A 14,104-nucleotide genomic window follows, 5' to 3' on the forward strand; every position below is an offset into this window, starting at 1 on the left:
ATGAGTACTCAGCAGTTCGCATTTATCCAAAAAAAACTACAAATCCAGAAGTCAATGCGCGGGGCGAAGAGCTCAGGCGCCAATTGGGACTGGTGGGCCCGCCCCTAGACGCGGAACTTCATTTCCCAGGCGTCCCCGGGGCTCTTCGATTTTTCCTCGGATCGTGCAGGCGTTCTCCTCCCGCCCCTTGCTCACTGTCCTCGCGCCAAGTAGGCGCGCGCGCGCGGTGCACGTAGCGCGGGAGTGACGCATAATATGTGGGCCGCTGTGGAGCCGTGGTCGCGCTGTGTGTGTGTGTGAGTGAAGAGTGAGTGCGGGACCTGAGGCTGTGTGTGTGAACTGTGGCCACTGGCGGGGTCGGGGGGGGGGGCAGTGGCGGAGCCGCCTCGGACGGTAAGTGGGAAATGGAGGGAGGCGACTCTACGGGAGGGGCGCAAGAAAGCAGGGCGCTCGGCTAGCCGGGCGGCAGAGTGGGCGCCGGGCTGGGGGAGGGGCGGCACCTGCTTGGGCCGCCGGCGAGGAGGGGGCGGGCCGGTCAGCCAGGAGGCTGGGCCCGGGGCCTGACAGGACTTTTCCTCCTCCTGATTCTTGTCCCGGGGGCGGGGCCTCCACGTTTTTCCTCCACTCCCGACGAGAAGCTTCCCGAGAGTAACTCTTCCGCCCGGAGTGGGGGGGCGGGGTGTGTCCGCCCCTACCTGGAGGGAGGGGCGTATTTCATATACCTTGTCATCTTTTCCCTTCCAATCCTCCTAGTCTCTGTTCCGTACGGGCTTGGGGGGGCTCCATCTTCCGTACTATACGGCGGGCCCCTTCACGGACTGTGTCTCCGCCTCCAGCTCCAATCACCTGGGCGGGCTCTCCCGTCTCTCGGCCTCGTGCCACCTCTCCCTGTACCCGCCCGGCTCTTGGACCTTGCGACGGGGGCGGAGCTTTCTGGTCACGCCTCTCATCCCCATGAAGAAGGGAAGGGTTGGAAAGAGATGCGCGGGTCCCGCAGCCTGGAGTCAAACCTCAGAGTGCCCGCCAAACTTCCCGGGAGTCTGTTTCCGGGGCTTATAGTCGTTTTCAGCTGGGGTTTCAGAAGCGTTTGCTTCACAACTTCACTTCTTAGACGGTTTTCTGTCTGGCTTCCTCTTACTGCAGTGGCAGCGCTCTGGTTTTCCATTTGTTGAGGAAATAGTTTTGGAGTGTTTGTATTAGTTATTTTTGAGTCACAAATGACTCGTCCTTGGCCACGTCATGTTGGTCTCGGTTTTTCCTTACCCTGTTTTTTCGATGAAGCCTTTTAATTAGTCTTTAATTACACGTTTTAATTTTTTATGTTAGTAGCATCTTCCTGTTCAAATGCATTGTTAATGTACAGAATGAGAGGTTAATTGGTAATATCCTATATTTTCTTTTTCCAGCTTACTGGAGTTTACCTTTAATGTTTATGTAAGTGTGTATATTTAGACTTTAGGAATCGATTTAGTATTTTTCTTAATGATACGAACATTTGGATTTTCTATATAGCAGTTATTCGTTACTCATTTTTGAGTAGGTATATATTTTTGGATGTTGAGATAATAGAGAATTTGGGGAATGCAGGGAAATCATTTTTTGCTTAGTATCTCTTGGGTAGTTGCTGAGTACAGTGTTTTACTGTTCTGCCTATTATACAGTTTTCAAATTTTTTTTTTTATTCATTTATTTTTTGTAGAGACAGTAGTCTTACTGCGTTGCCCAGGCTGGTCTTGAACTCAAGTGATCCTCCCTTGTCAGCCTCCCAAAGTGTTGGAATTACAGGCATGAGCCACTACACCTGGACTATTTTTTTAAAATACAGGATCTTGCTCTATAGCCTAGGCTGGAGTGCAGTGGTGTGATCATAACTCTTTTTTTTTTTTTTTTTTGAGACTGAGTCTCCCTCTGTCGCCCAGGCTGGAGTGCAGTGGTGCGATCTCGGCTCACTGCAAGCTCCGCCTCCTAGGTTCACGCCATTCTCCTGCCTCAGCCTCCTGAGTAGCTGGGATTACAAACGCCTGCCGTCACGCCCAGCTAATTTTTTGTGTTTTTAGTAGAGACAGGGTTTCAGTGTGTTAGTCAGGATGGTCTCGAGTGTGATCATAACTCATTGCAGCCTCTAACTCCTGGACTCAAAGGAGCCTGCTGCCTCAGCCTCCTGAGTAACTAGGACTGCAGGCACAGGCTACCATGATTGGGTAATTTTTAAATTTTTGTGTAGACTGTGTCTCGAAATGTTGCCCAACTGACCTCAAGTAATCCTCCCGACTTGGCCTCCCAAAGTGTTGGGATTATAGGCTTGAGCCACTGTGCCTGGCAAATTTTTAATTTTTTTTTTTTTTTTTTTTTTTTGAGACAGAGTCTTGCCCTGTTGCCCAGGCTGGAGTGCAGTGGCGTAATCTCGGTTTACTGCAACCTCCGCCTCCCGGGTTCAAGTGATTCTCATGCCTCAGCCTCTGGAGTAGCTAGGGATTACAGGTGTGTGCTACCGCGCCTGGCTTTTTTTTTAATTTTTAGTAGAGATGCGGATTTGCCATTTTGGCCAGTCTGGTCTTGAACTTTGGCCTCAAGTAATCCACCTACTTCAGTCTCCCAAAGTGCTAGGATTACAGGCATGAGCCATTGTGCCCGGCAAACAATTGTTAATATTATGCCATGTTTTTTCTGTTTTTGGTGTGGTATCTATGTATTTATTTTGTGGAATACGCTAGCAGACACTTGAAAGGATAAGGAAATTTTACATAGGTATTTCTTGAGGCTTTATATTTCCCACCATGGGGACAATATTGTCATTTAACCCCGTACAACAATTGTTTCCATCTTACAGATAAGGAAATTGAGATTTGGAGAAGTTAAATAACCAAGACTTCACAGGTATGTCAGCAGAATTGGGATTTGAATCCTTGAAATACTTTTTCTACCTAGTACTAGCTGGTCTTGGGGACCTCGGAGCTTGTTTCTTCATGTATAAAAAAGGGTAGGATGGTTGTGAAAATTCAGAATAATGTAAGTATAGTAAATTACTTAGCTCAATGTCTGTTCCATACTAGATATTCACTAATTGGTAACTATCGTGTCACCATTGGACAGACCATCATTTCTTCATAGCACTTAAAGAACTCAAGAACTTGAGTAATGCACCCTCACGGTCTTGGGCATAACAAGGTGAAGATGACTGTTTTTTTGCTCTTGTTGCCCAAGCTGGAGTGTAGTGGTGTGATCTCGGCTCCCCACAACCTCTGCCTCCCGGGTTCAAGTGATTCTCCTGCCTCAGTCTCCTGAGTAGCTGGGATTACAGGCACGTGCCACCATGCCCGGCTAATTTTTTTTGTATTTTTAGTAGAGATGCAGTTTCACCATGTTGGCCAGGTCTTGAATTCCTGACCTTGTGATCCACCGGCCTCGGCCTCCCAAAGTGCTGGGATTACCAGGCGTGAGCCACTGTGCCCGGCCTAATTTTGTATTTTTAGTAGAGACGGAGTTTCTTCATGTTGGTCAGGCTGGTCTCAAACTCCCAACCTCAGGTGATCCGCCTGCCTTGGCCTCCCAAAGTGCTGGGATTACAGGCATGAGCCACCGTGCCCAGCCTTTTTTTTTTTTTCTTGAGACAAGGTCTCGCACTTTTGCTCTGGCTGGAGTACAGTGGTGCAGTCATGACTCACTGCAGCCTCCACCTCCTAGGCTCAAGTAGTTCTCTTGCTTTAGCCTCCCTGAGTAGCTGGGACTACAGGTTGCAGTGAGCCAAGATCGCGCCCCTGCACTCCAACCTGGGCAACAGAGCGAGATTCCGTCTCACAAAACAAAAAATCAAAAACAAAAAACAAACACTGAAGTAGGTACTACTATTACTAATTTTTAAATTTTTTTCATAGAGGCAGGATTTCACCATGTGTTGCCCAGGCTGGTCTCAAACTCCTGGGCTCAAGCGATCTGCCCACCTAGTTTTTCCAAAGTGCTGGGATTACAGGTGTGAGCCACCACACCCAGTTGCTGACTGCTTTCATTGATACTAAATTAATTCACATTGCTATTATTAAGTCTGTTATAAGTTTATATTTTGCTTTATTTATGTATTTAAATAATAGAGACAAGGTCTCACTGTTACCCAGGTTGGTCTCAAACCCCTGGGCTCAAGTGATCCTCCCACCTCAGCCTCCCAAAGTGCTGGCATTACAAATGTGAGCCACCACGCCTTGCCTTTATATTTTTTTATTCTTTATTATTATTAATATTTTTTTGAGATGGAGTTTTGCTCTTGTCACCCAGGCTGGAGTGCAGTTGTGCGATCTCGGCTCACTGCAACTTCTGCCTCCCGGGTTCAAGTGATTCTCCTGCCTCAGCCTCCCGAGTACCTGGGATTACAGGCGCCTGCCACCACGTCTGGCTAATTTTTTATATTTTTAGTAGAGACGGGGTTTCATCATGTTGGCCAGACTGGTCTCGAACTCCTGACCTCAGATGATCCACCCACATCGACCTCCCAAAGTGCAGGGATTACAGGCGTGAGCCACCACGCCTGGCCTATTTTTTATTATTTTTTTAAATAATAGAGACAAGGTCTCACTAAGGTTTATATTTTCCTTGGGCAAATGATTATTCCGAAAGGTTTTTTTTTTTTTTTTTTTTTTTTTGAGATGGAGTCTCGCTCTGTCACCCAGGCTGGAGTACAGTGTTGCGATCTCGGCTCACTGCAAGTTGTGCCTCCCGGGTTCATGCCATTCTCCTGCCTCAGCCTCCTGAGTAGCTGGGACTACAGGCTCCTGCCACTGCGCCCGGCTAATTTTTTGTATTTTTAGTAGAGATGGGGTTTCACCATGTTAGCCAGGATGGTCTCGATCTCCTGACCTCGTGATCCGCACCTCAGCCTCCCAAAGTGCTGGGATTACAGGCGTGAGCCACCATGCCTGGCCTTATTCCCAAAGTTATAATTATCTTCAGGCATAGATTAGTTGGAAGTTCTGAAAATGATACCAGAAGTATATATGTTTCTAAGTTGAACTCTAAAATTTTAGTGTTTTAGACCAGGCATGGTGGCTCATGTGTACAATCCTAGTAATTTGGAAGGCCAAGTGGAGAGGGTTGCTTGAGCCCAGCAATTTGAGATCAGCCTGGGCAACATAGCAAGACCCTGTCTCTACAAAATAATAAAAATTAAAAAATTTAAAAAATATAAAATTTTAGTGTTTTAATGCCCTTGAATTCATCTTTATTAGAGGTAGTGTTTTTTTAAAAATCATGTCTTTATGTGCTCTAGTAAGCTAACTGCTTAAATTATGTAAGAAGTAGTCTCTTCTGGATCATTTCTTTTCTCATTAAAAAACTGTGGTATATTTACATAGCATAAAATTAACCACTACCGATTTTGAAGTGTACAAATCAGTGGCATTTGTAGATTCACAGTGTTGTGCAACCGTTATCTCTTTCTAGTTCTAGAATGTTTTTATCACCTTAAAAGGAAACCTCATACCCGTTTAGCAGTCACTACCCATTTTCCCCCTTCTTCAAGCCCTTGGCAACTACTAGTTAGCTTTCTATATATTGGTTTACCTATTTCAAGGTTTTTTTTTTTTTTTTTTTTTTTTTTAAATTAATGAGACGGAATCTGTCTCTGTCGCCCAGGCTGGAGTGCAGTGGCGTGATCTTGGCTCACTGCAACCTCCACCTCCCGGGTTCAAGCGATGCTTCTGCCTCAGCCTCCTGAGTAGCTGGGACTACAGGCGCACACCACCACGCCTGGCTAATTTTTGTACTTTTAGTAGAGATGGGGTTTCACCATCTTTAGCAGGCTGGTCTCGAACTCTGGACCTCGTGATCCACTCACCTTGGCCTCCGAAAGTGCTGGGTTACAGGCGTGAGCCACCGCGCCCAGCCTTCAGTGTTTTATATTAATAGAATCATACAATATATGCCCTTTTGTGTCTGGTTTCTTTCACTTACTGATTTCAAGGTTTTTCCACATCTGTAGCATGTTACTACTTCATTCATTTCTATGGCTGAATATTCCATTGTATGAATATACCACATTTTGTTTATCTGTTCATCTGGTGATGGACTTTTTGGGTTGTTTCTACTTTTTGGCTATTGTGAATAATGCTACCCTGAACATTTGTGTATAAGTCTTTGTTTGAATTCCTTTTTTTTTTTTTTTTTCCTGAGATAGAGTTTTGCTCTTGTAGCCCAGGCTGGAGTGCAGTGGTGTGACCTTGGTTCACTTCAACCTCTGCCTCCTGAGTTCAAGCAGTTCTCCTGCCTCAGCCTCCGCAGTAGCTGGGATTACAGGCATGTGCCACCATGCCTGGTTAATTTTGTATTTTTAGCAGAGATGGGGTTTCTCTATGTTGGTGAGGCTGGTCTCGAACTCCTGACCTTAGGTAATCTGCCCACCTCAGCCTCCCAAAGTGCTGGGATTACAGGTGTGAGCTACCACACCCAGCCCTGTTTTCAGTTCTTTTGGGTATATATCTAGTAGTGAAATTGGTGGGTCGTATAGTAATTCTACATGTGACGTAAAAAAAAAACCCTACAACTTTTTGAGACAGTCCCAAACTGTTTTTTATAACTACTGTACTCTTACATTTCTACCAGCAATATGTGTTCCAGTTTCTTCACATGCTTGCCAATGCTTATATTTTCTCATTTCTTAAACTATAGTCATCTTAGTAGGTGAGAGGTGATATCTCATTGTGGTTTTGATTTGCAGTTCCCTGGTGACTGATGTTGAGTATGTTTCATGTGTTTCTTGGCCGTTCTTTTTTTTTTTTTTTTTTTTAAGACAGAGTCTCACCCTTTTGCCCAGGCTGGTGTGCAGTGGGCAACCTCCGTCCCCTCCGAGTTCAAGTGATTCTCCTGCCTCAGCCTCCTGAGTAGCTGGGATTACAGGTGCCCTCCACCATGCCCGGCTATTTTTTGTATTTTTAGTAGAGATGAGTTTCAACTTGTTGGCCGTGCTTGTCTCAAACTCCTGACCTCAGGTGATCTGGCTAAAGTGTTGGGATTATAGGCATGAGCCAAAGCACTTGGTCCTTTTTTGCATATATTGTGAGGCAAAGATCCAGCTTCACTGTTTTGTGTGATAATATCCAATTGTCTCAGCACTATTTTTTTTTTTTTTTTAGACGAGTCTTGCTCTGTCACCAGACTGTAGTCCAGTGGCACAGTCTCAGCTCACTGCAACCTCTGCCTCCCAGATTCAAGCGATTCCCCTCCCTCAGCCCCCCTAGTAGCTGGGACTACAGGCGTGTGCCACCACACCTGACTAATTTTTTGTATTTTAGTGGAGATGAGGTTTCACCATGTTGGCCAGGATGGTCTCGATCTCCTGACCTCCTGATCTGCCCACCTCAGCCTCCCACAATGCTGGGATTACAGGCTTGAGCCACCGCGCCCAGCCTCATCAGTACTTTTGTGTGTGTGTGTGTGTGTTTTTTTTTTTTGAGACAGAGTCTTGCTCTGTCACCCAGGCTGGAGGGCAGTGGCTCTATCTCGGCTCACCGCAACCTCAGCCTCCTGGCTTCAAGCAGTTCTCCTGCCTCAGCCCCGTGCGTAGCTGGGGTTACACGTGCGCCACCACCCCCCGGCTAATTTTTGTATTTTAGTAGAGATGGGGTTTCACCATGTTGGCCAGTCTGGTCTCGAACTCCTGCTCAAGTGATCTGCCTGTCTTGGCCTCCCAAAGTGCTGGGATTACAGGCATGAGCCACTGTGCCTGGGCAGCATTACTTATTGAAAATACTTTTTTCCTATTGAATGGTCGTGGTACCCTTATTGAAAATTGATCATAAATGTGAGTGCTTATTGCTGGATTATCAATTCTATTGTATTTGTCTATACGTTAATCCTTATGTCAGTGCCATGCTATTCCATTTACTATAGTTTTGTAGCAAGTTTTGAAATCAGAAGTGTGATTTTTTCCAACTTTTTTTTTTTTTTTGAGACGGAGTCTCAGTCTGTTGCTTTGCTGGAGTGCAGTGACACAATCTTGGCTCACTGCAGCCTCTGTCTCCTGGGTTCAAGTGATTCTCCTGCCTCAGCCTCCCGAGTAGCTGGGATTACAGGTACATACCAACACACCCAGCTAATTTTTTTATTTTTACTAGAGATGGGGTTTCACCATATTGCCCAGAATGGTCTCGATCTCTTGACCTCATGATCCACCTGCCTTGGTCTCCCAAAGTGCTGGGATTACAGGCGTGAGCCACCAAGCCTGTTCTGTCACTGGGATTTTGATAGCGATTGCATTTAATTTGTAGACCACGTTGTAGTGTATTACCATCTTGATACTAAGCTTTCTAATCCGTGAACACAGGATATCTTTTTATTTAAGTTATTTAAAATTTAGGTCATCATGAATTGACTCCAGCAATGTTTTGTAGTTTTCAGTATACAGGTCTTGTGTTTGTGCCTTTTTTGTTGTCGAGACAGGGTCCCACTGTGTCTTCCATGCTAGAGTGCAGTGGTATGATCTTGGCTCACTGCAGCCTCAACTTTCTGGGCTCAGGTGATTCTCCCACCTCAGCCTGCCGAGTAGCTGGGAGTACAGGTGCACACCTCGTACAGTTTCATACCATGCCTGGCTAATTTTTTGCCTTTTTTGTAAAGGCTAGGTTTTGCCATGTTGCCCCAGCTGGACTTGAATTCCTGAGCTCGAGCAATCCACTCACCTTGGCCTCCTAAAGTTCTGGGATTAACAGGTGTGAGCCAACCTTCCCGGCCTTGTGCCTTTTAAATTAAATTTGTTTCTAACTATTTTGTATATTTTTGGTGCTATTGTAAATGAAATTGTTCTCTTTATTATTTTTTATTTTTTTATTTTTTTGAGACGGAGTCTCGCTCTGTCGCCCAGGCTGGAGTGCGGTGGCGTGATCTCAGCTCACTGCAAGCTCCGCCTCCCGGGTTTACGCCATTCTCCTGCCTCAGCCTCCCGAGTAGCTGGGACCACAGGCGCCCGCCACCTCGCCCGGCTAGTTTTTGTATTTTTTAGTAGAGACGGGGTTTCACCGTGTTAGCCAGGATGGTCTCGATCTCCTGACGTTGTGATCCGCCCGTCTCGGCCTCCCAAAGTGCTGGGATTACCGGCTTGAGCCACAGCACCTGGCCTGTTCTCTTTATTTACTTTCATATTGTTCTTGGCTAGTGTTTAGCAGTACAATTGATTTTTGCGTGTTGCTCTCGTACCCTACAACTTTGCTGAATTCATTTATTCTAATAATTTTTATGTGGATTCTTCAGGATTTTCTGTATATGGATTATGTCATCTGGGAATAAAGATAATTTTACTTCTTTCTTTTCCACTTGGAATACCATTCACACACACACACACACACACACACACACACACACACACAGACACATACAGACTTTTTGTTTTTCTTTTGAGACGGAGTCTTGCCTGTCACCTGGGCTGGATTGCAGTGGTGCAATCTCAGCTCACTGCAACCTCTGTCCGCTCCTGGGTTCAAGCCATTCTCCTGCCTCAGCCTCCCCTGTAGCTGGGAATTACAGGTGCACACCACCATGCCCAGCTGATTTTTGTAATTTTAGTATAGACGGGGTTTCACCATGTTGGCCAGGCTGATCTTGAACTCCTGACCACATGATCTACCCGCTTTGAGATTGCAGGCATGAGCCACCGTGCCCAGCCTATATTTCTTTTTCTTGCCTAATTACTCTGGCTAGGACCCTAGTAGAGTGTAGTTTTTTTGTTTTGTTTTTTGAGACGGAGTCTCACTCTTTCGCCCAGGCTGGACTGCAGTGGCACAATTGTGGCTCATTGCAATGTCTGCCTCTTCAGTTCAAGCAGTTCTCATGCCTCAGCCTCATGATCTGGGATTACAGGTGTGCCCCATCATACCCTGCTAATTTTATATTTTTATTGGAGACGAGATTTCACCATTTTGGCCAGGCTGGTCTCAAACTCCTAGTCTCAAGTGATCCGCCTGCCTCGGCCTCCCAAAGTACTGGGATTACAGGTGTGAGTCACCACGCCAGGCCGAGGACTCCAGTACAGTGTTTTAATAGAAGTGGCAAAGGCAGACATTCTTGTCTTGTTTCTGACTTTTGGGGCCAAGCTTTCAGTCTTTCACCGTTGAGTATAATGTTAGTTGTGGATTGCTCATAATCCTCTTTATCATGTTGTAGAAGGTCTCTTCTGTTCCTAGTTTATTGAGTGTTACCTTCCCCCCTGCCCCCCTGCGCTGAGATGGAGTCTCGCTCTGTTGCCCAGGCTGGAGTGCAGTGGCATGATCTCGGCTCACTGCAACCCCTGCCTCCCAGGTTCAAGCAATTCTGCCTCAGCCTCCTGAGTAGCTGGGATGACAGGCGCACACCACCACCCCCGGATAATTTTTTTTTTTTGAGGATTTTAAAATTTAATATAAAGCTACAGTAATCAAGTAACATTGTGCTATTTTTATAAAGACAGACACATGTATGCATGTGTACAACAAAATACAAAATCTAGAAATATACTCACATTATATAAATTTTTTTTTTTTAGGCATTTTAATTATTGAGTATTTTTTTTTTTTTTTTTTTGAGACGGAGTCTCGCTCTGTCGCCCGGGCTGGAGTGCAGTGGCCAGATCTCCGCTCACTGCAAGCTCTGCCTCCCGGGTTTACGCCATTCTCCAGCCTCAGCCTCCCGAGTAGCTGGGACTACAGGCGCCCGCCACCTCGCCCGGCTAGTTTTTTGTATTTTTTAGTAGAGACGGGGTTTCACCGTGTTAGCCAGGATGGTCTCGATCTCCTGACCTTGTGATCCGCCTGTCTCGGCCTCCCAAAGTGCTGGGATTACAGGCTTGAGCCACCGCGCCGGCCGTATTTTTTTCTTTTTTTTAAATTTTTTTTTTTATTATACATTAAGTTCTAGGGTACATGTGCATAACGTGCAGGTTTGTTATATATGTATACTTGAGCCATGTTGGTGTGCTGCACCCATCAACTCGTCAGCACCCATCAATTCATCATTTATATCAGGTATAACTCCCAATGCAATCCGTTTCCCCTCCCCCCTCCCCATGATATGCCCCGGTGTGTGATGTTCCCCTTCCCGAGTCCAAGTGATCTCATTGTTCAGTTCCCACCTATGAGTGAGAACATGCGGTGTTTGGTTTTCTGTTCTTGTGATAGTTTGCTAAGAATGATGGTTTCCAGCTGCATCCATGTCCCTACAAAGGACGCAAACTCATCCTTTTTTATGGCTGCATAGTATTCCATGGTGTATATGTGCCACATTTTCTTAATCCAGTCTGTCATAGATGGACATTTGGGTTGATTCCAAGTCTTTGCTATTGTGAATAGTGCTGCAATAAACATACGTGTGCATGTGTCTTTGTAGTAGAATAATTTATAATCCTTTGGGTATATACCCAGTAGTGGGATGGCTGGGTCATATGGTACATCTGGTTCTAGATCCTTGAGGAATTGCCATACTGTTTTCCATAATGGTTGAACTAGTTTACAATCCCACCAACAGTGTAAAAGTGTTCCTATTTCTCCACATCCTCTCCAACACCTGTTGTTTCCTGACTTTTTAATGATTGCCATTCTAACTGGTGTGAGATGGTATCTCATTGTGGTTTTGATTTGCATTTCTCTGATGGCCAGTGATGATGAGCATTTTTTCATGTGTCTGTTGGCTGTATGAATGTCTTCTTTTGAGAAATGTCTGTTCATATCCTTTGCCCACTTTTTGATGGGGTTGTTTGCTTTTTTCTTGTATATTTGTTTGAGTTCTTTGTAGATTCTGGATATCAGCCCTTTGTCAGATGAGTAGATTGCAAAAATTTTCTCCCATTCTGTAGGTTGCCTGTTCACTCTGATGGTAGTTTCTTTTGCTGTGCAGAAGCTCTTTAGTTTAATTAGATCCCATTTGTCAATTTTGGCTTTTGCTGCCGTTGCTTTTGGTGTTTTAGACATGAAGCCCTTGCCCATGCCCGTGTCCTGAATGGTATTGCCTAGGTTTTCTTCTAGGGTTTTTATGGTATTAGGTCTAACATTTAAGTCTCTAATCCATCTTGAATTAATCTTCGTATAAGGAGTAAGGAAAGGATCCAGTTTCAGCTTTCTACTTATGGCTAGCCAATTTTCCCAGCACCATTTATTAAATAGGGAATCCTTTCCCCATTTCTTGTTTCTCTCAGGTTTGTTAAAGATCAGATGGCTGTAGATGTGTGGTATTATTTCTGAGGACTCTGTTCTGTTCCATTGGTCTATATCTCTGTTTTGGTACCAGTACCATGCTGTTTTGGTTACTGTAGCCTTGTAGTATAGTTTGAAGTCAGGTAGCGTGATGCCTCCAGCTTTGTCCTTTTGACTTAGGATTGTCTTGGCAATGCGGGCTCTTTTTTGGTTCCATATGAACTTTAAAGCAGTTTTTTCCAATTCTGTGAAGAAACTCATTGGTAGCTTGATGGGGATGGCATTGAATCTATAAATAACCTTGGGCAGTATGGCCATTTTCACAATATTGATTCTTCCTATCCATGAGCATGGTATGTTCTTCCATTTGTTTGTGTCCTCTTTTATTTCACTGAGCAGTGGTTTGTAGTTCTCCTTGAAGAGGTCCTTTACATCCCTTGTAAGTTGGATTCCTAGGTATTTTATTCTCTTTGAAGCAATTGTGAATGGAAGTTCATTCCTGATTTGGCTCTCTGTTTGTTACTGGTGTATAAGAATGCTTGTGATTTTTGCACATTAATTTTGTATCCTGAGACTTTGTTGAAGTTGCTTATCAGCTGAAGGAGATTTTGGGCTGAGACGATGGGGTTTTCTAAATATACAATCATGTCATCTGCAAACAGGGACAATTTGACTTCTTCTTTTCCTAACTGAATACCCTTGATTTCTTTCTCTTGCCTGATTGGCCTAGCCAGAACTTCCAACACTATGTTGAATAGGAGTGGTGAGAGAGGGCATCCCTGTCTTGTGCCAGTTTTCAAAGGGAATTTTTCCAGTTTTTGCCCATTCAGTATGATACTAGCTGTGGGTTTGTCATAAACAGCTCTTATTATTTTGAGGTACGTTCCCTCAATACCGAATTTATTGAGCGTTTTTAGCATGAAGGGCTGTTGAATTTTGTCAGAAGCCTTTTCTGCATCTATTGAGATAATCATGTGGTTCTTGACTTTGGTTCTGTTTATATGCTGGATTACGTTTATTGATTTGCGAATGTTGAACCAGCCTTGCATCCCAGGGATGAAGCCCACTTGATCATGGTGGATAAGCTTTTTAATGTGCTGCTGAATCTGGTTTGCCAGTATTTTATTGAGGATTTTTGCATCGATGTTCATCAGGGATATTGGTCTAAAATTCTCTTTTTTTGTTGTGTCTCTGCCGGGCTTTGGTATCAGGATGATGTTGGCCTCATAAAATGAGTTAGGGAGGATTCCCTCTTTTTCTATTGATTGGAATAGTTTCAGAAGGAATGGTACCAGCTCCTCCTTGTACCTCTGGTAGAATTCAGCTGTGAATCCATCTGGTCCTGGACTTTTTTTGGTTGGTTGGCTATTAATTATTGCCTCAATTTCAGAGCCTGCTATTGGTCTATTCAGGGATTCAACTTCTTCCTGGTTTAGTCTTGGGAGAGTGTAAGTGTCCAGGAAATTATCCATTTCTTCTAGATTTTCTAGTTGATTTGCGTAGAGGTGTTTATAGTATTCTCTGATGGTAGTTTGTATTTCTGTGGGGTCGGTGGTGATATCCCCTTTATCATTTTTTATTGCGTCTATTTGATTCCTTTCTCTTTTCTTCTTTATTAGTCTTGCTAGTGGTCTGTCAATTTTGTTGATCTTTTCAAAAAACCAACTCCTGGATTCATTGATTTTTTGGAGGGTTTTTTGTGTCTCTATCTCCTTCAGTTCTGCTCTGATCTTAGTTATTTCTTGCCTTCTGCTAGCTTTTGAATGTGTTTGCTCTTGCCTTTCTAGTTCTTTTAATTGTGATGTTAGAGTGTCAATTTTAGATCTTTCCTGCTTTCTCTTGTGGGCATTTAGTGCTATAAATTTCCCTCTACACACTGCTTTAAATGTGTCCCAGAGATTCTGGTATGTTGTATCTTTGTTCTCATTGGTTTCAAAGAACATCTTTATTTCTGCCTTCATTTC

The 14,104-nt window shown here is 44.4% G+C and overlaps 1 protein-coding gene across 1 annotated transcript in view; it reads left to right on the forward strand.

Annotated features, from left to right (window-relative positions):
- Positions 1–245: 245 nt before the first annotated feature.
- DCAF1 (DDB1 and CUL4 associated factor 1) overlaps positions 246–14,104 on the forward strand; it is a 114,288-nt gene continuing 100,429 nt past the window's right edge. Inside the window, exons 1-2 of the mRNA XM_030934608.1 lie at positions 246–393; positions 2,831–2,877. The gene's annotated coding sequence lies outside the window, so the exon portion shown is untranslated. The remainder of the gene's footprint in view (positions 394–2,830; positions 2,878–14,104) is intronic.

Source organism: Rhinopithecus roxellana, chromosome 1 (assembly GCF_007565055.1).
Source record: "Rhinopithecus roxellana isolate Shanxi Qingling chromosome 1, ASM756505v1, whole genome shotgun sequence".
Taxonomy (NCBI): Eukaryota; Metazoa; Chordata; class Mammalia; order Primates; family Cercopithecidae; genus Rhinopithecus; species Rhinopithecus roxellana.